This window comes from Anopheles merus, chromosome X (genome assembly GCF_017562075.2).
Source record: "Anopheles merus strain MAF chromosome X, AmerM5.1, whole genome shotgun sequence".
NCBI lineage: Eukaryota > Metazoa > Arthropoda > Insecta > Diptera > Culicidae > Anopheles > Anopheles merus.
The window spans coordinates 22418529-22443792 of record NC_054081.1 but is presented as its reverse complement, the minus strand read 5'-3'; the positions used below and the strand labels follow the sequence as shown (position 1 = coordinate 22443792).

The 25264-nt window shown below is 40.9% G+C and overlaps 1 protein-coding gene and 1 long non-coding RNA gene across 2 annotated transcripts in view; one reads left to right on the top strand and one right to left on the bottom strand.

The window, feature by feature from the left end:
• LOC121588547 (protein lozenge-like) overlaps window positions 1-25264 on the bottom strand; it is a 282254-nt gene that overhangs the window by 132707 nt on the left and 124283 nt on the right. The gene's annotated exons all lie outside the window — the stretch shown is intronic.
• Window positions 14436-15304, top strand: LOC121588568. The gene is made up of 3 exons (XR_006004190.1): window positions 14436-14944; window positions 15019-15111; window positions 15195-15304. It is a non-coding gene; the product is annotated as an uncharacterized LOC121588568 (long non-coding RNA).

Sequence of the window (25264 nt, the reverse complement as noted above, 5' to 3'; positions counted from 1 at the left end):
TCACCTATTAACGACATGACTTTAGACTTGTGTAATTTGACTTTTTCGGTAGCTTTATCCTCGTTGCCAACTATTATAGAGTTGCGTGTTGCTTGATCGAGTACTGTTTTATGACTGACCATTTATTCATATCCTTACATATGCAAAGATATACTGTATCTGTAACAATTACACTATACGCTTACACTATACGCTTACGTTATACCTGTACTTAAGACACTACACTAAAGATGGATAAAGTTGGCAAAAATCCGGAGTCCACTCAAATTCGACTCCGATAAATTCGAAATCGACTCTGGAAAGTAGGTCCGCGCTGCAATATCCGGAGTCGTTCGGAATCGCCCGGAGTCGCCCGGAGTCGGAGTCGTCCGGAGTCGCCCGGAATCGTTAAGAGTCGTTGGGAGTCGTTCGGAGTCGTCCGGAGTCGTCCGGAGTCGTTCGGAGTAGCTCGGAGTCGTCCGGAGTCGTTAGGAGTCGTTCGGAGTCGTTAGGAGTCGTTCGGAGTCGTTCGGAGTCGTCCGAAGTCGGAGTCATTCGGAGCCGTCGGAGTCACAAGGAGTCGCCCGGAATCAGAGTCATCCGGAGTCGATTCTGGAAGACTCCGGACGACTCCGGACGACTCCGAGCGTCTCCTAACGACTCCGACTCCGGGCGGATCTAGTGGTTCCATTTTGCCGGAGTCGGAATCGAAATAACAATATTCGGAGTCGGATCGGAGTGGTGGGTGCGCTCCATACAGCACATCACTAACTGGTACCCCCTCCTACTTGATTCCAGCGAATTGCGCTGCGCTGGACTGACATCCCCTCGCGCTCGTTTCTTTCGTAGCACACTGTGCGCATCCCTCCACACGGACTTGGTGCACCCGAATCAAAACAAAAACTTGAACACATTAAACTTGGTTTATATTTTATCACTTATATTGAAAATAAAAGCACATTTAAATAAATAACTCCACACAATCTTACTGCAAACCACACACATTATTTTTAAAAAAATCGTAGTATTTCAAATAGCCGCCTAAACTGCGTGGATCCCGTTGTTTATGATCAATACAGCAAAAAAAAACATTGAAATAATGCAGGGCAAATCACACATTTAAGATAAACGCTGAAAGATAAGCGCAGCTTCATTTCAATGTGCACAACACTTCAACACTTAGCGAAGCTTCGATCGCCCAGGACTTAGGCTAACAAGCGCGTAGCCATTCACGGCGAACGCTTGAGCTTAACTGACGATTTAGTGTGGAGGAACGGAAGGGAGCGCACAGAGGAACACTCGCTGCACTAGTGCGAGCGAGACACCGATACCAGCATGCCGCTGCGAGAAAACCAAACTGAGCGCGCAGGCTGGAAGTGAACGCACACATTCACACATGTGGAATTGTGTGAGTGCAAAAACTTTGTAGAAATCAAAACACGCACGCGCCTCCGCGTAATTACGCGTATTTCCAACCGTCTCCCCCTGCTTCTACATGCCCCTCGCCTGAAAATCGCATACTTTTTCATTCTCTTTGCTTGTAGGGTTGCTTAATATCTGCTTGTTCTCTGGTCATTGGTATGAGCAGAACTCAGAGAGCAATCTTAAAATGAACCGGCGCTCAGTGTCGTCACTACCACGCAAACAATGAGATCCCAAATTTTGAGTGATTCGGGCCGTGGGGTAAGAGGAAGCTTGAGGAAGCAAGGAGAAACGCGCTGCGATGAGAGTTCGCATTCTGTTTTACACGCGCGCTTCAGTAACACCAATACAAATGCCGTGCTTTGCCGAGCTGTCTTTGAATGTGTGTGTCTTCTTTCAGCGAGCTCAACAACTTGGAGCTGCTCGTCACATCGTGTTGTCTCGCTTACACTACAGCATCGAACCATCGCTCCGTATGTCCCCGCTCCAACGCGTACAAAACCACCAGTACAGCGCGACGCGTTGCCGGAGATGGTTTTGCGCGTTTTGTTCTAAGTCCCGCGCGCAGTGTTTCTGCGTTGGTGCGCATTTCTTTCGAAGTCTCGTGCGCCGGTGTGTTTTGGTGAAGTGTGATGTGAACAAACAGTGTGCGCAGACGCACATGCGGTGCGGGCAACGACAGGTAAGGGTCCATTTATTCACAGATATGTGTTTGCTGGATGGAGGTCGTACTTAGCAGTACGACGACATGATGCGTATTTTTGTCAGGTTCTAAATATGTTACGAGAGTTAACACATTTAAGTTTCAATAAAGTGTTTAATGTAATAAAAAATGACCGTGTTTGTTGTTGGAATAAGTGCGCATTTGCGATCGTGTCTATGCATGAAAGAAAACGAGAAACGAAAGGAACAAATATCTTTGGATGTGTTGGTAGCATGACTGGAATGAACACGAACACATTGAGAACTGCAGAGCGCACCGTGCATTCCGGGTGGGGAGGGGGAGAGCTCGCACGAGGTGTAACTCATTCCTCCAAGAGTAATTGCTAACGGGGGACGGTACTCAAATCACTCAAAAAATACACTCATTTTGCCGCACGGGGGGGGCGGTACTCAAATCACTCAAAAAATATACTCATTTTGCCGGACGGGTAATCACTTTGAACCCCCTACGAACAATGATCTGTTCCAACCGGCTCGAGCCATCACCACATCCGCTGTCAAAATGAAAAACTCAAACGAAACTCTTTTGTTTACTTTTTGCTGTGCAAAAACCGCATTGCGTTCATGCAAGTCGATGCTTAATTGCAAGTCGAACGGTTCTTTCAGCTGTTATCGCTGAATTTCCATGGTATGAAGTGCATTTATTAGCTTATAATCTATGAGTATAAATAAAAACGATATTTTTTAAAACTTCATTATGCTATACCGTTTACTTACATTTTCATTATATCAGGCGGCCTGTGATACCGGCTTGGTCTTTGATATATTGGTGTGCGCTGGAGATTCTGTTGCTGGTTGCTTTCGCTGATAAGCTGTAGGTATAATTTAAGGGTTTTTACATAGTTGTACACAAAAGCAAGCAGAAAATTTACTTCCATTATCATAGTTGTAGACATCGTTGTATCAATGGATATTTGTAACATCGGAAACAGTTTGGAGGCTTCCAGTAGCGGATATAATTACAATAATTTTGTTTGTTAATTGAATAAATCCAGGAATAAAATTGATCCATACGATGTAATTCCATTACTCATTAAGATTAAACATTCACGTTTTGAAATTTTGATGTGTGATTAGTTTGAGTTAACAGTTAATAAATGACCGAGTTAATAGTTAATTATTAAAAGTTCATAAGTAGTTAAAAGTTAAAAGTTATCTATTTTTATTCAGGAAAAACGATCCGAAAAGGCCGTACATAGGAAACATTTGATATTTTTGTAAATTGATACACGATTGTACTCGACAGATATTGAACATCCGGATGCCTCCGGGCGATTCTGAACGATTCCGAACGACTCTTGGGGATTTCGAACTCTTGGGAAATTCTGAATGACTCCGGATAATGCTGGGCGAACCTTCCTTCCGCAGTCGATTCCGAAATTATCGAAATTGGATCGGAGTCAACTACGGATTTTTGCCAGCAATTCAAAATAGTTTCATTAAGTGTAGCATAATATCCTTCACTCTTATTATTATTATTATTATTATAATTATTTATTTAATCTTCAACGGGCCGTATGGCCTAATTAAGATGTAACAGTTCAATTGAGAAAAAAAAAACAAAGGAAAAACACGATATGCATCGCAATTCACTGCGGCCACGGCAAAAGCCGGAGACGTTCCTTCAAGCACTGAGTTGAGATGTCGAAGTCGAAGCAATCCGAGACAGTGTTGAAGACAGCCGACATGCGGAACATAGGGTCAGACCGACCAGCACTGGAACGGGGTTGTGCGAGCCGTAGAGTTTCTCTAGACCTAAGTGTTCGGGATGGTGCATAGATATCGACTCGATGCAACAAAGGCGATGAGTCGATAGAGCCATTTAGCAATCCAGCGATGAAAGAGCACTGTGCATTGCTTCTTCTAACCGAAAGAGGTTCAAGGCCTAGAAGACGGCATCGCGCAGCATACGGAGGAAGATTATTGCGATCCTGCCAGGGAAGTAGGCGTAGGGCATATCGCGTGAGCTTACGTTGAATCGCCTCAAGTCGAGCAATTGAAGAAGCGGTAGTTGGGCTCCAGACTACGCACGAATATTCCAGAACCGAACGAACGACACAGTTGTACACAGCTTTGATGCACATGGGGTTGCGGAATTCTTTAGTTGTCCGGATAACCACGCCAAGTAATTGATTTCCTCTGGCTACAACGTCATCGATACGCTGTTTAAAGTTCAAGCTAGAGTCAAGCAGAACGCCCAGGACTTTGGCATGATTCTGTCGATTAACTGCAGTGCCGTCCATGAAGTAGGTCCCAGTCACTGGGCTCCTGCATCGACTAAAAGACACACAGTAGCATTTCTCGATGCAGATAGTCAGTCCATTACGCTTGCACCACGAACAGAAAATTTCGATGCAGTCTTGCAGGAATGTACAATCACCTGTGTTGTGAATAGGCGCAAAAAATTTTGCGTCGTCGGCAAACAGACTAATATTGTCGGGAGGTAAAGCGAGGGTAACATCGTTGATAAACAATATGAAGAGAAGCGGGCCAATATTGCTTCCTTGTGGCACACCCGAGCTGCTGACTATTTCTTTGGACATGTGCTTATCAATTTTCACGATGTATGTGCGATTAATTAGGTAAGACTTAAGCCACTGTACGAGCGAGCTGGGAACTCCTAGCTTGTCGAGTTTAGCGAGAAGAATTGCGTGCGGAAGAGAGTCGAATGCTTTCAGATCTGTATAAATTGCATCGACTTGAGCTCCGGCATCAATTTGACTAGTGCAATAGGTTACAAATTCAACCAGGTTCGTGGTAGTCGACTTTTATGGCACGAATCCATGTTGATACGGGCTTAGGTAGCTGCGGCATCACTTAGCAGATTTTTGTATATCACTAGTTCGAACACCTTGGCAATGGCACACAAAGATGTAATACCCCGGTAGTTGATGGCATCTGTCCTGTCGCCCTTTTTGTAAATAGGAACCATCCAAGATTTCCTCCATGTTTTGGGAAAGTAGCCATTGGCTAGCGATGCATTGAACAATTTTGCAAGGATAGGTGCTACTGTCGTTTGACAGCGTTTCAGCACGGTAGAAGGAATTCCGTCGGGTCCTGGAGCGAAGGAAGGCTTTAGTTGCGCTGGGGCAGATAAAACGATCTCACTGTCGATGAAAGGAGTGCTCATGTTAATTGCGCCAGCCGGAGTGTTGACGAGAGCAGCATCAATGGTATCGGTATCATTCATGGCCGGTGAAAAGCAATCTGCGAAGCGATCCGCGAAGAGATTGCACATGTCATTAGTGTTGGCACTTGTTGCTCCTTTGTACGTAATAGATTTCGGTGTATGCGTGGACTTAGTCTTACTACAATTCTTAGCAGTAGTACTACTGTTACCGAACAGAACATTACTTGCTTACGAATTATCTAATGCATGAGTGCCCTGAATCGCTCCCAATCTAACAACGCTATTCGTCAGTTGATAGTTGTGGTCTAATGGGAACGTGTGGCTTATGGTGGTTCGACCATTTACTTCGGCAGGCTTAAAATATAATGAAAATACTTACATCAGAGTGTGTTTGGAATAAAGGTCTCTGAAGTGTTCTTGCCTGAAGCTCTATCTGGTTGAGCGTTTTATTTTCATGCATCTCCTTAAAGATTAAACAGAAGCACGCCCAGCCATTCGTGCTGATCTCCCTGCAGCACATGTTTATTATTCATATTCATATTTGAATTAAAAAATTTCAATTTTTGCCAGTCAGGCTTTAAGTAATATATTGTTATGTTCTAATTTGACTTGAGGTTTTAAATATTTAAACTTTTAAAAGGCAGCATAATGACAAACAGTGGTAGTATGGTACAAATGATTGATTAGGATTTTAGGTGATTGCGGAAGGATGTTAGGGAAAGATTATAATCAAAGTGATGGGAAGAGACATTAAAGACACTCGTTGCACGTAGTAGCGGATCTCTACGACCAACAGGTGTACGACGAGAAGGGATATTAAAAGGTGACGCATACGAAGAAGGCGGAAGGGTACATAAAGATAGATAGAGGAGAGCAAATGCGAAACATCGGTGATGCCGAGCAGCTATGGAACGACGATCTTCCTGAGTTTCAAGACCCGAAGCCTACATCTATTCTCGTACGACATCTCCCTACCTCCCTCTAAATTCTGAATTGCAAATCTGGTGAATGCTTGTTAGACCCGCTCAATACGTTCGATGTGTACTTTGGCGGTGGGGTCCAAAGAATCGAGCAATATTTGAGCGTTGTCCTCACGATTGCACAGTACAGGGATATAAGACAAACTGGGTCTAAAAATCACGTGCAACACGTTTTAAAGTGTCGAGAGTTCTTCTAGCATTGCCAATAGTATGGTCCAAATGAACGGAGAAGGATAAATCCCTATCCAGCCATACACCAAGATCCTTAATAATGCTGACCCTATTACACTATCTATGGTATAAGGGTGTAACATGAAAGTGCGGGATCGAGTGAATGTTAAAATGTTACACTTATTAGGACAGAGGGACAAAGAATTTCTCGTGAACCATGAGAAGAAATTATTAAAGATAATTTAAAGGACATCACAATCATCACGACCCAATATGGGTTAAAAAACCTTTCAATCGTCTTCGTAACAGAGGGGAGAACTGAACATACATAATTTATTAATAGGACGAACAACAAAGTACTGAGAACGCTGTCCTGAGAAACATCATCATTTGAAACAAAAAGAGAGGATAATTTATCTTTACAAGGTTTTTTACTTGATTTCGCAAGCGTAGCAACATTTTACTCAACTGAAGCAATTGACAGGAAAACGGCATCTGTTAATTACGGAACGTCATCACGCGTAAGGTGATTGTGTACCACGCTTGTGATGTCAAGTGCGAAGGTTGCCTTAAGGGTGATGACGTTCCATACAGATGCCGTTGTCCTGTCAATTGCTGCGGTTGCGTTAAATTTTGCTACGCTTGCGAAATCAAGTAAAAACCCTGTATATTTAACACAATAAGCACGATTACTTAAAAAAGAACATTGTCAAGAGATGACAAAGCAAGCGACGAGTTTAGTTAAAAGCAAAAAGTGTGAAACACGATCGAAGGCGAATTTGAAATCTATATACACAACATCAAGTACAGGAAAGATTCTTATTTTGATTTAAAAAAATGGACGAGACACATGATATTCGTGGTGGTCGATATGTTGTGTTAAAACCCGTGCTGTTGTGGAATGATGAATGGTCGAGTCTGATTGAGGAGAATGTTATGCATAACTGTCTCGAAGATCTTTGAAGGTGCACTCAGCAAGGATATTCCACGAAAATTAGTGATAATGGAGATGTTACTTTTCATGTGGATGGGAACAAGCCAAGCTTGTTTCCATAAAGCTGGAAAACATGATGGAGCTACGGACATACGAAAGAGCTTTGACAAAAGATGAACAAAAATACTGCTGCAAGCTTTTAAGATAGCTGCCGGTACGTTGTCGGGAACAGACTTATATGATTGCCTCAGTTTATTTAAAGCCTTTTGCACAGAATTTTCGTCTAAAAGACTTATAAAAAAACTGGGTAAATTGGATATCAGTGGACAGCTAAAATCAGCTGGAGGGGTTTCATAAAAATAGCTTGAAAAATGTTCAGCAAAAAGAGAACAAATTCCACCAGAAGCTGTAGCAGTTGCAGAGCCTAGGGACACGATGGATGGAAAGGTCGAGGAATTACGGCTCTTGTTAACGAACCTCCAAAACGATTTCGGGTCGGAGCGGAACTAAAGTTGCAGTCTGCCCATGTAAAGCCGGTATCTTGCCCAATTATAAATGCGGTAGGAAGTTGCTGCATGCTTAAAAATTCGCCGGTGGTAAACTTATTCAGTTAGATCTAGTTTACTAAGTGCACGACCTCTGTCTTTACGTAAGGATCGGAGGGTGGGATTAGACAATGGTGGGGATAGGGGAGGTTTGGTATAAAGTCAACACATAGGAAAAGCTGTATTTACTCCTGATGTAAACTGATGACGCGGACTTTAGAGAAAAATATTTTTTCTGTTTATTTCTATCGCTTTTAATTTTAACTTAGACTAGGATAGTTGTTTAATACTATGTAATGTTCGGATCAGGTTGCAATTGTTAGAGAAGCGGTGCAGAAGGATAAAACATCACTCGTGGGGTCAATTCGTCAAAAAAAAAACAAAGAATTAATTTAACACATTTGTGTTGTTTGTGCGAATTACGATAAGACTTAAATGGCTCCACTGAACCGTGTCACTGTGCGTACTGAGCAGTACTCGGTCTTATCTTACATCTTTATTTATACGAGTTACGAGTATAGTTAGATTTGGTTTTACTTTCGCTTTCTGTTTTATGTCAGTTATGCTGAGGGTTAGGTTTTTGGGTTTACATATGGTTGCAATTGTTCTGTAAGGTCAGTTCTGGGTTATTGTGCTTACGCGGTGTTTTGTTTCCTACGCTGACGGTTGACGGTTCTGTTTGTACACACGAGGGTACGGTGTTTCCTATTTCATTATATGTGACTTGATGGTTGCTATTATGCAATGTTATGGTTCAGTTCAATGAGCCGCTCATACAAGATATAGGTTAAAATTCATAAGTAATAAGTTGGTAGCCAATAAATCATTTAAAAAATCGACAATGTTTTAATTTATTACAAGTAATATAAAAAATTAACCCTTTAAAATTCAAAATTAAAGACGATACATTTTATATTAAATATACAATGAAATTGATTGCATTTTTTCATAAATCTATAATTTTTAAGTATAATTTTTAATATATTTCAAATGTTTCATTCAATAAGTTTCTTATCAAGACAATCGATTTAATATTTTTGAATCAATTGATTTCATTTTAAAATTGACGATTGAAATTAAAACTAATAATTGATTATTTAACTTATAATTTTTTTTTTCATTTTGAAATTTATGTCATTGTTAATTAATAATTGTAGACATGGGCAACAGGGAATATTCAAATAATAATAATTTAAAATGCTTACATTTACTCAAATTGAAATTACGTGATCAATTTGAGTTTGTTTCTAGTGTCATTCTGAAGCCAAAAAATGTTTGACTTGTGGCGCCATCTGTATGTCCAAAATTATTAAAAATTCTATGTAAAAGTCAATCGATACTGAAATAGGCCAAACACTGAGAGTAAGGCAGCGGTCTAATCTTGTTGCGCGCAACATTGTTGCTCGGAAACATATCGCTGAGGTGGTCTATGAATGTTGCTGGCAACATTTCGCTTTGACATTGTTTAGCGTCAAAAAATTGCTAATTAACAGCTCAGAGTTTATTTTTTATCATTCACTTGTTGAATAACGTGTTGAAAAAACAAAATATACACCAAACAATGTATTATAAATGCTTAAAATCCAAATTTAGCGGATGTCAACAAAACGCACACTGCTGCTGTGTCATTTCATACACCCGATCATCATGACCAAGGTAAATAAAAAATGTTGCCAGACAAAATCAAATTGGATTGAATTTGGCATGCAACAAAGTTGCGCTAGCTGTCAAAATCCATACATTTCGCCAGCAACAATGTTGCGAGCAACAAGATTAGACCAGTGCCTAAATAGCAATGTCCGCCGATTGCTCTGAAGCAAACCACTGTGCGGTCTGGTGGTACAGTCGTCAACTAGTACGTCGTAACAACATGCCCGTTCAAGTCCAGAATAGGCCGTGCTTCCATACGTAGGACTTACTATCCTGCTATGGTAACAATTAGTCACTGAAAGCCAAGCTCACTTCACTAGTGGGTGAATACCTGGCAGGCCTTGACCGACAGCGGATGCCAAAGAAGAAGAAACTGCTCTACTGCCAGGTTTACCGAGATGGATGTGTCTAAGAATGACCAATCGGAATCATTTATGATCTGGCTAAAGCTTTCAAAATTGAAATCTGGCCCTAGTAAAGTTATTAGTCTTCCTGGAAGGTAAAAGCGCCTTGATTGCAAATTCTTATGATCGATGGTATTTACTCAGGTTGAGTATTGGGGCAGGAGACTATGTAACGTATGTAACGGAGTATAGTACTACCTCGTATATGAATACCAGATCTAGTTGCCAATTCAAAGTGTTCTTAATGCTAGATATTTGTTTTATGTTACACTCATTTCGGCCATCTATTAGGTGGGCTACCGAAGGAAAGAAAGAGCAGGGAGAAAAAAGTCATTACACATCACCCAGCGAAGCGATGGCATGTTGAAATCATTACATAAGAGCAGGTATGTCAAACTGGCGGCCCGCATCGATTCTGAATGCGGCCCGCGAGAATATTTTGAGAATTACTAAAAGCACTGCAGACCATAAATCTGTTATAACTATTTGTCAAAGTGTCAAAGTGTATTTAATTTTCCAGAGAAGAACAATCCTTTTTTGGTATATTTTTCGAAAATAACATGAATGTACAGTATCGGACAGAAAGATAGGACCCTGGTTTTTTTCTACGTAGCATGCACCCGTTGGGCCAGGTTTATGTGTGGTTTGTATGTATTTGTGTGTGTGTGTGTGTGTGTGTGTGTGTGTGTGTGTGTGTGTGTGTGTGTGTGTGTGTGTGTGTGTGTGTGGTGTGTGTGTGTGTGTGTGTGTGTGTGTGTGTGTGTGTGTGTGGTGTGTGTGTGTGTGTGTGTGTGTGTGTGTGTGTGTGTGTGTGTGTGTGTGTGCATGTATGTGTGTGTGTATTGGTGTGTGTTTGTTTCACAAGTATGTCGTTTCGGATAGATTTGGTAGTAGTATTTTTTGTGTTTTGGGTTAGGTTTTTGATGTAATAAGCAGGACCACCGCCCTCGCGATCAGTGTTTTTTTCGATATATTAACAATTTTACGGTCTTCTTTCGCCGTGGTCTTCTGAGGACGTCCGGTTGACTTGCGCGTTTCGGTTGTCCAAGCGCGTTTCAGTTGTCTAAGCACGTTTCGGTTGTCCGAAGCGCGGTTGCCACAAAAGTGCGCGATCGTTCCATTATGAACTCGATCGAACGCGCTGGTTAAAAAGTTGGACACGGCTGATCCCGTGCTCAGCCTGCGTTCTGCTTCTACACGTGATGAATTACATCGTTGTAGAGCAGCGAAAAAAGTGTATGGATAAAAACTATCTCTGAGTAAGCGAGTAAGCGTCTACCCATTTCAATCGAGAACAGCATACTGCCGCGCTCATGAAACAAAACGCCCATTGAAAAGAACAACTGCGCGCCAGCTCAATGCACGCACAAAGTTTCCTATGCACACACGAGCTTCAACGCAGAGATGCACGCAAGCCTTTCAATGTCGTGCACTGGAGAAACACCTGTGAGGGAATGCCGAGTTCATTGCTATTGTGCGCGTTTCCATTTCGTACCGCTGTCGCAATCACATTCATGAACAGCACACCTGCGTTCTCGTCCGAAGAACATTCGCTGCTATCGATGCAAACTTTAGCTTTTATCCAAGTGTGTACCCACGCTGTTTCACATGATAACGCACATTATCAGAATACTTTCAACGCAATATGACATCATGGCAAGCTACGTTTTTCAGACACAAACCCGCGCACTCGCACACTCTCGCATAATTTTGTGCACACTCGATTGCACATTCTGTATGGAAAAAAAGATTTGCGTCAACTGTCTACAAACGAAAAAGGATTGAAAATAACTTGATACACACACTAGGAAACTTTGCAACAAGTAGTGATTGATTGTCGGAATCGCATCCACGGCTCAAAACTATTTCCGATCTTAGCTATTCCGACGTCGAATCCGGCCAAATCAAACCAACAGTTCCGTTCGGTGCCGTTCGATACCAATAGAGCAGTTTAGAGCCATTCGAAACCGTTGGAGTCATCGGTTGTCCCACCGAATTTGACAATCTCCATGCCGCTGACTGCCGAGTAAAGGATTCATTCGGCTCCTAATTTTTTCCGACCTTAGAATGATACATCATTAATGTTCGTTTGGACCCACTTCTGTTTTTTGTCATAATCATGCCACCATAAATGTAAATAAAAGTGATTGTTGCCAAGTTGGAATTATTTGTATCCAACATTCTGCAAGATGAATTAATGTACTTTCCAACCTCCCCAAAAATCAAGACCAAAATTATAGGATTACGCTTAAGCCTAAAGGATTTCGAACAAGGATAAAAACAATCGAAATGCCGATGCCTTGCAATACAAAGCTTATTAATAGATAAGCTCACACAGTCCTCAATTCGTGAATCATCTCTCTTCAAGTGTCAAAACAAATTTGCCGATCTGTATGGGATCATACACCACGAGTCTTCGTCAGATAAAATTATCGTAATTTAAAAAAAGTTATTCGTAAAATACGGGTTGTTATAAGAAATGAATATGTCACCAGAATACTTGGAACTTGGAAATTAGCGAAAAATAATGTTTAAACACGTTTCATTACAATTTTTCTCTTGATCTGTCAACAAATTGCAAGTGTAAACAGTTTAAAATTAGGTTACTTATACTTATCTCGGGTTCAATAATCTAATCGACAAGAACTGCAATAAAATAGGAATTACAGCGAACAGAACGGCACCTCTTACGACACACAAAAAACGATAGAAAGCCCTCGTGTACGATAAAAGCAACAATTGTGAAAAATAAAGCTGTTTACACAAGCAAATATTTTTGTTATTCATCCAGCGATGGATAGCTCGGATTGCTTGAAAAAGATTCACCACAGACTGCTTGACTTCCCCTACTTCAGTGAAAAAGTGTGTTTGACAGATATTTTCTAGCAGAACCGTAAGAGAACGCGAGTAATGAAAAATATCCTATTTTAATAATAATATTGAAAGTACATTAAACATTTTTTCTAGTACAAAGAGAGCACATATAAAAATAGCATCGCGAATTTGTACATAACAAACCATTCCAGATAAGAAGCAAGGAGTACAAAAAGTCAATTTGATTAACAATAAAAATCTAAAAAAAGTATTTTACATAAATATTGGGGTATATTTTCCATTCTCAACTTTGCGGCCCGCGAATCACTGAAAATTTGTACGTGCGGTCCTCTGATGAAATGAGTTTGACACAGCTGCATAAGAGCATAATATTCCTGTCTTACATACCATGGTTAATTTGCGTATCGGGAGAAACAACTTCATGCAACAGCGCTACATTGTTGCTTAGGTCAGGGGGAATATACATTACTCATTCATTAATGTTAAATGCTGTATGGTAGATTTGTACACATACTAATTCGAGCGAGATGTGAATGTGTGTAATGCAATTAGGGGGCGCAAGCAATTAGTATTCCATCACCACAAGGGAAGGAGCTATTACTAGACGAACGATCGCACCTATACACGAGAGTTATCTGCAGTGAACAAATATAAAGGTATTGATTCGTTTAACCATGTTTCATTGAAAATGATAGCATCATTGCTAGTGTCCGTGAGAATTAATCGAAGATCATTAAGTTTGGATTTGATACCATCTGTGTTTTGGTAATAAAAATTAATCTTACTAGAACGTTCGTACTGTCGAACGATCTGCGGACAATGGCTATAATTTGTTGTTGTTGGAGTTTTTGTTGTTATTGCTGTTGCATCTGGTGTTGCTGTTCGCTTTGTAGTTGGCTTTGTTGTTGCTCGAAGTGTTGTTGATGATGTTGTAGCTGCTGTGCTGCTGATGCTTGCGAAATGTCTGCTATTATCGTGTTGGTTGTGGGTGTACTCGGGATCATACTCGTAAACCTGCCTGTATGTGTGGTCGGATTTGTTATGATACGTGATGGTTTTTGATAAACTTGTGTTGCTGTTTGATGACTTGGGTATGATATGTTGCGGAACATCCTTCGATTAACAAACTCTTTGCACACCATGCCAATGCACACCATGCCAATGAAACAAAAGAGTGATAATAATCGCACGAGAAATTGTCGCTCTCATCGCTCTCTTGCCATGCGCTATGTGCTCTCTCGAAAAACTGTGACGTCAGGCCGGCTGTCAAAGTGTAAACTGTGGTTGTGTTAACTGTTGCGGGAGTGCATGTGCGATTACGTATTGTGGTGCTCGAAAAGGATTCCAAATGACAATCGGACAGCATCTCACTATAGCGAGCCCGATGTCAGCTTGACGTTTCCATACTGAGACGCTGTCTTCGGCTGCCTCCTCCATACTGAGCGAGCATTGTCTTTCTCATCGGCATGGTGAGTTACAGAAGTTTGTATGGTGAGCATTCTGGCTAGCGCCAAATTTTCTCATGAGACGATCTGGCGCGCCCCGTCGATTCGATGAGATGCCTTACCACATGATAGTGAGGTCGGATTTTGGATCGGCTGCCGATCTTGCTCATATGAGTTGAACGGTCTGCCGTATGGTGAGGGCTCCATGTGTGGCTGTGTGATGTATGTGTGCATATGTGATGATTCGCGAGACGGCATAAAGTGTTTTGTTTGGAAGAAGGTTTCGTGCTGAAATTTAAAATTAGTGCGATTCCCTGTGCAATATACCGGTTTTGTGGCAATTACAGTGTTTATTTAGTTCATTTTACTGCAGTGCAAGTTTTTTGCAAGATATATCCGTGATAAACCAAACGTATAAGGAAAGAAGAAAGCAGTGAGACAACAGGGTCACAGCAAAATGCAATAGCTGGATAAACCAGATAAGTATAAGAAATTATCATTTAAAACAGTGGAAGATGTTCGGAACAGGAATTGTTAAAAGATTAATTAGTTATGCTTTATCGTCGTAATGTTTCAGATTCTTCTACAGCGGATATTTGATGGCAAAAAGCGAGTGAAAAAAGAATGCAACTATGGACGGACGGCATAAACCAACTCGATTAAACTACTATACATACCCGTCGTTATTGTTGTGCCAACAATTATAAGGGAAATTATACTGTGAAGGTAAAAAAACCAGACTTCTTTTTATTGAACCTACTAAAAATAATATTACTAATGCATTTTGTTTCTTTATTTAGCGTATGCTGCACAAAATTGTCCCGGTCTGCCAACCATTTCCTCGCGCCCTTCTGATTCGATTGCTCATGATCAGACTGTGCAATTTTAAAATGGTAAGTTCATCCAAACTATACCTTTCCAGTACATGGTAAATGTTGACGTTATTAATAAATAAAAAATAATATGGTCATTTCAGCATACATAACGGAATGCAGCTTACTTTTTGACAACGATTTTTTTCCAAGTTTCATAAGACGTTCAAGTGCTATCGCTATGAGCTGAAATTTTAATATAATAGACATATGAGGAAAGGTCAAAACAGTAGCTAGATAGGATAACATACAATACGAAAATCATGCCCTGCATCGTGCTATCTATCAACCAAACACATCATTAATAGACATGCTCATTATAGACTCGCAGGACGACTACATTTGTCCCGTCGATTACAAGCAGATAGGATAATATAGAAAATAGGATAGGATATTTAGTCAAATGAGATCAAAGCTATATGTTTAATTCAGAGAAGGTATTGTAACATAATGGTACACGAAAGATTGAAAAAGGGTAAGGCGGCAAATACACGACGCGCGTTTCCGCGCCCGCGGAAACGCGTATAAAATCCAGCCATAGGAATTAAATGTCATTCGAATGTGCTACAACGGAAACGCAGAGATGCTCATTCTGAATATCTCTGCGGAACTGTTATGCACGTTTGAACGCGCCCGCGGAAACGCATATCGTGTATTTGCGGCCTAATATATATTAAACTAAATCAAGCTATTTATTATACTAATATTTAGGGATAGTATAGCTGGAGTGCAAGTTCAAGTATAGCACTCAACAGGAAGACTGAAGCCGATAGCTACAATCATACACGTTACCCGGCCCTCTGGTACTAATTTAACACGACATCCAACATAAAAAAATATTCCATTCGTTCAACAGGTTCGAGTCTTGTTTGTTCGAGATGTCTAGCGGAGCACCTCCATATAACTCTATACGTTTCTTCGAGTTGGATGTCTGGTTCGATTGGTGCCAAAGGGTCGGGTTTAACAAAACATAATTTTACGGTTAGTATTATACACGCAAAGAACACAGATTAAGCGTATTCCCAATATATTTGACTAATAGTTATATTTACATTGCTAAACTTAAGTTCAACGTATACATATATTGCGCTCTATAATACAACTTAAATAAAGCAAATCATCCCCACAAATCAGGGTTTCTTTCAAACTTATCTCAACCGTATTAGTTTTTATCGCATTTTATTTTTAAAACTTTATCGATTTGGTGTAATGACCTGCTCCATCATGCCAGCCTATTACAACGTTTGAGACTCATTCAATAGGACGCAGCTGGATAAATCAGTCATTGCAGCCGGACGGGGCTCGATCCACTCTATACTTGAACCTACGACTCCGCGACGGACATGTCCTACTCCACACTAACCGTATTTGACGATCCAAAATTTACCACCATTAATCTGAAATACCAAGCAAAAATAATTTTAATGAAATTACATAATAAACAAAAAAACACCATAAATACCTACATAATCCAGATTTAGGTTGATCTTTGTTACTAACTATAAAATCAGAGCAGAAATCTAAAACAAACGCTTCAAAAGCACCTACAAATAATTCAAAAAAAATCTTACACACATATAAAGCACTACAAATTATACAACAGTACCTTACCGCGTAACAGGCTATGCATGATTTTACCGCACTACCGTCGTTCATTGAGCGCCGCATTTTGCTGCTTTGTAACTGCATCGTCCTAGCGCGCGAGGAACAGCCTATGTACAGCACACCCGGGATGATGAACACCAGCACATGGATCGACACCAGCCACACCGCGGTTAAATTCAACACAATAAAAGTTTACACACTGTCCCTTCCACCCACTTTCCACCAGTAACTTCCACACGCAGCACAAAATTCACACCGACACACAATACTACACAACACACACCGCAGGTACAACAGATATGACGTATATGCAGCCATGGCCACACGAAACAAGAACGCACTTTGAAAGGCGTGAGATTTGACTTTTTTTTCGATAATTCACTATAGCTACTCACCATGGCTTTCTCATTACTGATTCGCTCACCTCTGAGAAGTTCGGATTTTCTATTCAATCCGATCCAAAATCCGATCCTGTCAAAAATTTGACATTTTTTGGTCAATTTTTAAGGGGTCCCATTGTCATTTGGGATGCATCAGAAGATGACACAGACTGAGCAAGTGCACTTGAGCGCTTATCGAGAGAGGATAGCAGTGACCTTTGTAGTATGTCATTGGCCGCATCCAAAGGTATCGAGAACTCAGTGGATAACTGCCACTGAAGCTGAGAGAGTTTGATATTCGATGGACACCCGGATGCTTTTTCCGTGTATGGGGCCCTTTCCGTTTTAAGTTCGTAGGCTGAAATTTCAGCCTGTCAGCTGTTTGCATTGTATAGCAGTTTTCGAGCAACTATCTAAGTCGGTACAATATACAGGTGGGCTTATCCTAAGGTGTATGTATTTGGAAGGCTGATTTTTATCGCTTCTGGTTCTGAATGAAGATTTTAAGAGTGTTTTGTGTATTCGTCAAGCTTCGAGAAAGCTTGTTTGAGCTAAAGCTTTCACCCATCCTGCCAAAAAGTGACGTTCAAATTTGGTTATAAAAAACATGCTATGAGACTACCTGGACTACATACACTTTGACTCCGGATTCCACCACGTGATCTCTTTAATGCACCTTGGGATAAATGTAAACAAACCCGTGTTTTCGAGAAGGTACTCGAATCTAATTCTAGCTTTGTGGCTAGAATAATCTAGACTGAAAATTGCAGGCCATTTTTTTGTGTGGTTTTGTATGGAGTGTTTACATGATTTCAGCCTCCAACTGTCAAACTCCATACAAAAAAACTAACTAGAATCGTGAAGGCACCCTATGAAGGATATTTTCCAGGTGGGTAGATCTTGTTGTGTGTCGTTTGACTGATTTTTACCCGATTCGTCACCTTTCGCCCGGTAGACATCAAATCGAACGGTGAACGGGTCCAATCGAACGATGCTGTTAATGAATCAACAAATGTGGTACCGGTCACTTTGTAAAAATGGTACACATCGAGTACGGTGACAAGCAGCTGATATGCGAAGCGTACCACCTGATACTGGCGCTTGGCAAGACACAGAAAGAGATGGCACAGGAGTTCGACATTTAGAACAAGGGTGTGCTGAATGCGTTCATGATTGATGTCACGTGGGACATTCTACCGCGACTATGAGATATACTTACTGGATTGTATTCGTGACATGGCCGGCCAGAAGGGTGCGGGCAAGTAGACAGCAAATGTCGCGATACACCATGGCGTTTCGGTGAAATTAATAGATGAAGCAGTCTGCCCCCGCTGCTTATCTGCACAGAAGGATGAGCATGCTCAGGGCAGCAATCAACTCGCCGGGCCTAGTACGAAAGGCTGACATTGACAAGCTATTAGGCCCGCGCTTAGTGTGCGTGCGACAGTGAGCGTGACACACTGTCGTCCCCTTTACATTAACCGGTGGTAGAGCAACTACCACGGCAAATCCAGGGGTCACCACGGCTGCCCACAACAATCACCATTTTAATCGCTTGCTATGCCTAAATTACTGCACTTGCTTTTGAAATTCCCATGCCTATAGAGGATACTATCCATGTGCAGCAGGGAGATCAACACGAATGGCTTGGCCTGTTACTGTTTAATCTTTAAGGAGATGCATGAAAATAAAACGCTCAACCAGATAGAGCTTCAGGCAAGAACACTTCAGAGACCTTTATTCCAAACACACTCTAATGCAAGTATTTTCATTATATTTTAAGCCTCCCGAAGTAAATGGTCGAGCCACCATAAGCCACACGTTTCCATTAGACCAAAACAATCAACTGACGAATAGCGTTGTTAGATTGGGAGCGATTCAGGGCACTCATGCATTAGATAATTCGTTCGGTAATAGTAGTACTACTGCTAAGAATTGTAGTAAGAGTGAAGGATATTATGCTACACTTAATGAAACTGTTTTGAATTGCTGGCAAAAATCCGTAGTCGACTCCGATCCAATTGCGATAATTTCGGAATCGACTGCGGAAGGAAGGTTCGCCCAGCATTATCCGGAGTCATTCAGAATTTCTGAAGAGTTCGAAATCCCCAAGAGTCGTTCGGAATCGTTCGGAATCGCCCGGAGGCATCCGGATGTTCAATATCTGTCGAGTACAATCGTGTATCAATTTACAAAAATATCAAATGTTTCCTATGTACGGCCTTTTCGGATCGTTTTTCCTGAATAAAAATAGATAACTTTTAACTTTTAACTACTTATGAACTTTTAATAATTAACTATTAACTCGGTCATTTATTAACTGTTAACTCAAACTAATAACATATCAAAATTTCAAAACGTGAATGTTTAATCTTAATAGGTAATGGAATTACATCGTATGGATCAATTTTATTCCTGGATTTATTCAATTAACAAACAAAAATTATTGTAATTGTATCCGCTACTGGAAGCCTCCAAACTGTTTCCGATGTTACAAATATCCATTGATGTCTACAACGATGATAATGGAAGTAAATTTTCTGCTGTCAGATTTGTTCGGACTGTCAGGATAGGACTATACCCATCGAATATCTCTCGACTTCTCATTTAATGAGTTTAGTTATGTCCCCCTACCCAAGGTAAGGCTTCTAAACTTCAACGTTTCCAGTAAGGGAAACCTTCTACAGGTTTTTATGATCGCCTGGACGATCAAGTGTCGCAAAGTCCGCTAGAACGAAGTTTTATTCCATCTCGATACATGTCAGCGAAACACTGACCTACCGCGATGGTACGCGTTGATCAGTTGTACCGTATGTACACTCATCAGAATACTTGGAGAGCTCTTTATACCATGGAAATGCAGCGATATCAGCTGAAAGAACTGTTCGACTTGCAATTAACACAATGCGATTTCATCACAATAAAAAATAATCAAAAGAGTTTCGTTTGAGTTTTTCATTTTGACAGTTCTGAGTTCTGCTCATACCAACAGCAGAGCAGAGAACAAACAGATAACAAGCAATAGGGGTTTACATACAAACTTTCCCTGAGATTATTGAGAGGGCAGTAAAACTGCTGCTACCTGTTAGGCACACATGTTTAACGAACACAACTATTCGGTTTGGCTTGGTGAACGTCGGTTGGACGTCAGAACGCAAAGAAGCAGACCTTTTCAAGATTTTGTATGACTTCGCAGTGAGGATGGTGGCGCGGGAGGAACCCCAAAACCCAACATTGCTTAAGCCAGTTTTGGCAAGCTAAAGATGACTGCTTGAATTTTCCTTTTGCAGTAGATAAACAGCATCAAAGTTTCAGCTGGTCCTTCTAAATTGCGCCTAAGCAGCTTCGTTATTTTTTTTTTTTTGTGCATGTTTATTTCAAAACTTTAAATGCTCTATAATTTCACATAATTTCACTTAGTTCACTAAAAAATCACAATCATTTCTTTCAAAAATCCTTCTTCAAAATCCAGTCGGTGCAATGAAGCATAAGTGACTTTGACCTATTGGTGCAGCGAGTTCAGAACGGGACTTCTGCATCTACTTTAGCTCGACGCGACCTCGGAGTCGCTTTTGCATTATTGTATCTACTGAGCCTTTCGGGTCGATTCGAATAACTCCAGGTTAGTAGAAGTTCCCGGCGATGTATGGCAGATCAAGACTTGCGACCGCAGCGTCATAGCGTGTAAATTTCAATTTTGCCTTAGTTATCGAGTACCGACTTCTTTAGAGGCTTCATTCTCCGCCTTAGGCTTAAGATGATAGGTCAAAATGGTGGTGGTGTAATTTTAGCAACAGGTCAAGACCGCACAATAGTTGTAACGCTAGATGAAGAAAGTGGGCACATAGGCTACAAACAAGTGGCTAAGTAACGGTTACAGCTTTGTATAACATTTCATTCAGCAATTGTTTCTTCTTCTCCTCCCTCTTCTTCTTTGGCACGATGACTGTCGCTGGTCAAGTCCTACCTGTACCAATCTTTCAGCGACATATTTTTAACCATTGCAGAATAGTTCGTATAGAGAAGGGACTATGTATAGAGGCACGGTCCATTCGAGGTTTGAACCCATGGCGAGCATGTTGTTCGTTTGGAATATGTAATTTCATGAACACTCATTCATAAATACACAAGTATATTGAAAAATTCAGTAGAGAAAATAATGTGTGTCGAAAGAAGAACAAAATCCACTGAGTCCACTGAACTGTCATAAATCTTCTCGTAGCAGCTGAAGAGTGCGGACGTGTTATACCTAGCGCTCCTCGACTAACCAGTATTTTATACCTCCGTGTTCAGTGCAGTGCAGAATTACCTGTGTCCATGCAGTGCAGTGCTGGAAAGTGTTGTTCGTGTTTGTTGTTTCAGGAGTTTTGTGCTGTAGTGTAGTGCGTGTGGGAAAAACAAACTTAGACATCTCTTTACGTCGTTCATTTTTTTCACAGTGAGACGTTAAGTTAAAAATTTAACATTTTTAAGAACAATCCTAACGCATTTTACGTTGTTCGCTGTTCTCAAAGCGCAACGTAAAGTAATGCGACCCAAGGTTATAACTTGTTTTGTGAATGCCAATAGTGTAAGTTTTTAAGAAGAGAGTGTTATAAGACATTAGTCAGGCGGATTCTTAGAATTTATCTCAAGGAACAGAAAGTCATTAAATATAAAATTGATTACATCGTGTCTTTCTATGAAGCACGAAAATACATAGATTCCCAACTAGATAAACAGAGCGCTGTTCAACAAAGGCTATTGTCCCCCAATCCACAAATTGAAGTTGCCCCTTCCTCTAAACCCGATTCTAGCGACGAAGAAATTGCCAATCTAAAAAAAAACAAAATGAAGATCTTTTGAAAAAACTTACTCCACCTGTTGCCAACCCTGACCCAAAAGACGAAATTATTGCCCAACTTAAACAAGAAAATGCTAATCTAAATAAGAAAATTGATCTACTAACAGAAACAGTTAAAAATATGCAAATCGAACAAACCAAATTTATTAACACTTTTAATCAAAACAAAACCACTGATAAAGCTGAAACAATGGACCAATCCGAAGAGTCTGACTCTTCTTGCTCTTCGTCCCTTCTGAACGGGAGCAAAGCGACCTCTTCAAAGGCGCTTAAAAAACGAGCCCTCTCAAAGGGCTCCTCTTCCTCCGGGGAAGAAACCTCCCTCCCTCCCAAAAAACCCCTTCACAAAAAATCACCCCCCCATCTCCCATCCCTATCCTTTCCTCTTTCAATCCCATCAACTCTGAGGGAGAGGAGCCTCTTCTCTCACCCGATAATGCCCCATTCATCGTGGTGAGGAGATCAGAGGGGAGGAAAGCTTCAATAACACAATCACCACATACACAACACCTTCTTTTTTACCAACTCTAAATATTCATTTTACAAATTCCCATCCTACGTTAAATAACAATACACCTTTGTTTGCCATGCCCTGGAATATCAGGAGCATGAGCCGTAACTCTGATGAACTAAAAATTCTGATTACCCGCCACAACCCAACAATAGTCGCTTGCCAACCAACATGCATCACTCCGTTGGCATAGGCATACAAAAACACATACCCTCTAACCCTATTAATATTTCTACCAACATACCTGCAATAGCCGTTAAAATATCTTCACCAATAGAATCCACAATTGTTAGTATGTACCTTCCCCTTTCTCTATCTCCTTCTATTGTTGCTCAGGAGATGGAAACTATGTTACCACAGTTACCGTCACCTGCAATAATACTTGGCGATTTTTATGCATTCTACCTTTGGAAATCTCGACTCGAATACCCGTGGGCATATGCTACAGAACTATTTTGATAACTGTAGCATAGAGGTCATTCATAACACCACAGGCACACGTACCTGTCCCGCTAGTGGACAAGGTACTATTTTAGATTTTTGTGATCTCTCCTCGTCTATAGCTTCTAGTTTTCCTATTTCCATTCATAAAGATAACCATGGCAGTGATCACCACCCGCTTTTTGTCCATAGCCATCAACTAACTCACAGCCCTCGAAAACGTCCCAGATGGAAATATGAGGAGGCTGAATGGGAGAAGTATAAAATAGAAATGACATACACACAACCCTTAGATGATCCTCCCTCCCGTACACGCTTTACAGAGACAATAACAAATGCAGCCTTGACTAGTATCCCTCTTACAAAGGGTACAGTTGGCAGAAAATCCGTCCCCTAGTGGAATAAAACAGTTGCCCTTGCTATTAAGACTCGACGAAAAGCACTCAAGAGTTTGGCGTTGAAGCGCCAAACAAAAATAAATAATATTTCTACACCGCTCTTGGCCGACCAATACCAAGAGGCCAATCGGGAATCAAGAGAAACCGTCAAATTTGCAAAAAAAAATCTATCTTGGGGCAAAATTGTTTTTTAAATTAACCCTAAGACAACCACCAAAGTATTATTCCAGAAAGTTGCAATTTTATTCGGTAAAAACCACAAATCAACTCCAATCATTCTTAAAACAGAAAACACCATCATTCCACCAACACAAATACCTTAGGCTTTAGCTATATACTTTTATGATACATCTGCAACACACAATTTTTCATCTCATTTTCTAAACCATCAAAAATTCATCTTTGAATCCAGACCCTTTCCACCGATTGACGCCTCCGACCAAAATTACAACAGACTTTTTTCTCTTAATGAGCTTGATTGGGCTTTTAATTAATGCCGTGGCATGTCTTTAGGCCCAGACAACATTGGATTTTCAATGCTTCAAAATCTCCCTTACCGGTCCAAAACAGTCCTCCTTCAGATTTACAATAATATTTGGTCTTCCGGGAACATACCGGATGACTGGAAAACCTGTTTCACAATTCCCATTCCAAAACCCAATAAACCACCACATGCAATAGATAGCTACCGCCCCATTTCTCTCCTTTTTGCAAATTGCATTGGCAAAATTATGGAGTGAATGGTCAATAGAAAACTGACACAAGAATTAGAAGACCGGAGCCTCCTTAGTACCAATCAACACACCTTTAGAAGTAGGAAAGGTACTGAGATATATTTTGCCGAACTTAATGAACTTTTAGAAACCCACTACCCCAAAGGCCACCAAATTGACTGTGCAATATTAGATTTATCAAAAGCTTTTGACAGAACCTGGCGACATACAATTCTTAAACAGCTCAATAAGTGGGGTTTTGGAGGGCGCCAACAGCGTACCTTCAAATCTTCCTTTCAAATCGCACATTCAAAGTTTTAATTGGAACTCAATCTTCTTACCTGCATGTCCAAGAGAATGGTGTACCCCAGGGTGCCATTTTCTTTCCCACTCTGTTCCTGATTAGTGTAGAATCCTTCTTCCGCCCCATGCCCAGTAACATTAAATTTTTCATGTATGCTGATGATATAGTTCTTGTCTCAGCATCCAACAATAGAACCGAATCACACACAACTTTACAAGAAGGAGTCAATATAGTTCAGAAATGGTCACGTTGGACAGGTTACACAATTTCACACTCCAAACCCAAAATACTTCACATCTGCAATAGCAACTATCATACACTAAAACCCATAAATACAATAACTCAGAAATACTAAACACACGCACAACTGATATCCTAGGAGTGACTTTTGATCGTCACTTAACATTTAAAGCACGCACTACACGGGTCAAAAGAGAAGCGAAGAACCGTATTAATCTTTTCAGAATGCTTGGAGCCGGTAAACATCGCGCCTCCCGCCAAAAACTACTTCAAATCATCAATAGCTGGCTACTACCAAAACTACTCTACGGCATCGAAATAGTCTCTCGGCAACGGGAAAATTTCCAAAAACAAACTGCACCTCTCTACCATACCGCCATGCGCTGTGCTACTGGGGCTTTCGTCACGAGCCCCATAGAGCATCACTTCTGTGTGAAAACGGACTTCATCCCTTGGACCACAACACCACCGACAAGATTGCAACGAATGATCGAGAAAAACATCAAGGTCGATGCCCTTATTCAAAGGGCAACCGCCGAATTCACCACGCTAACAGAACAAAAACTCCCCTCAGTCACCAAACCCATCCAAATCGGTAGTCGCCCGTGGTATTGCCGCCCACCACAAATAGACTGGACCATCAAAAATCAGCTTCGGACTGGTTGCAATAGTGTCATTGTTAACTGTCATTTTGCCGAACTCGTTCAGCAAAAATACCATAACCACCATCTCATATTCA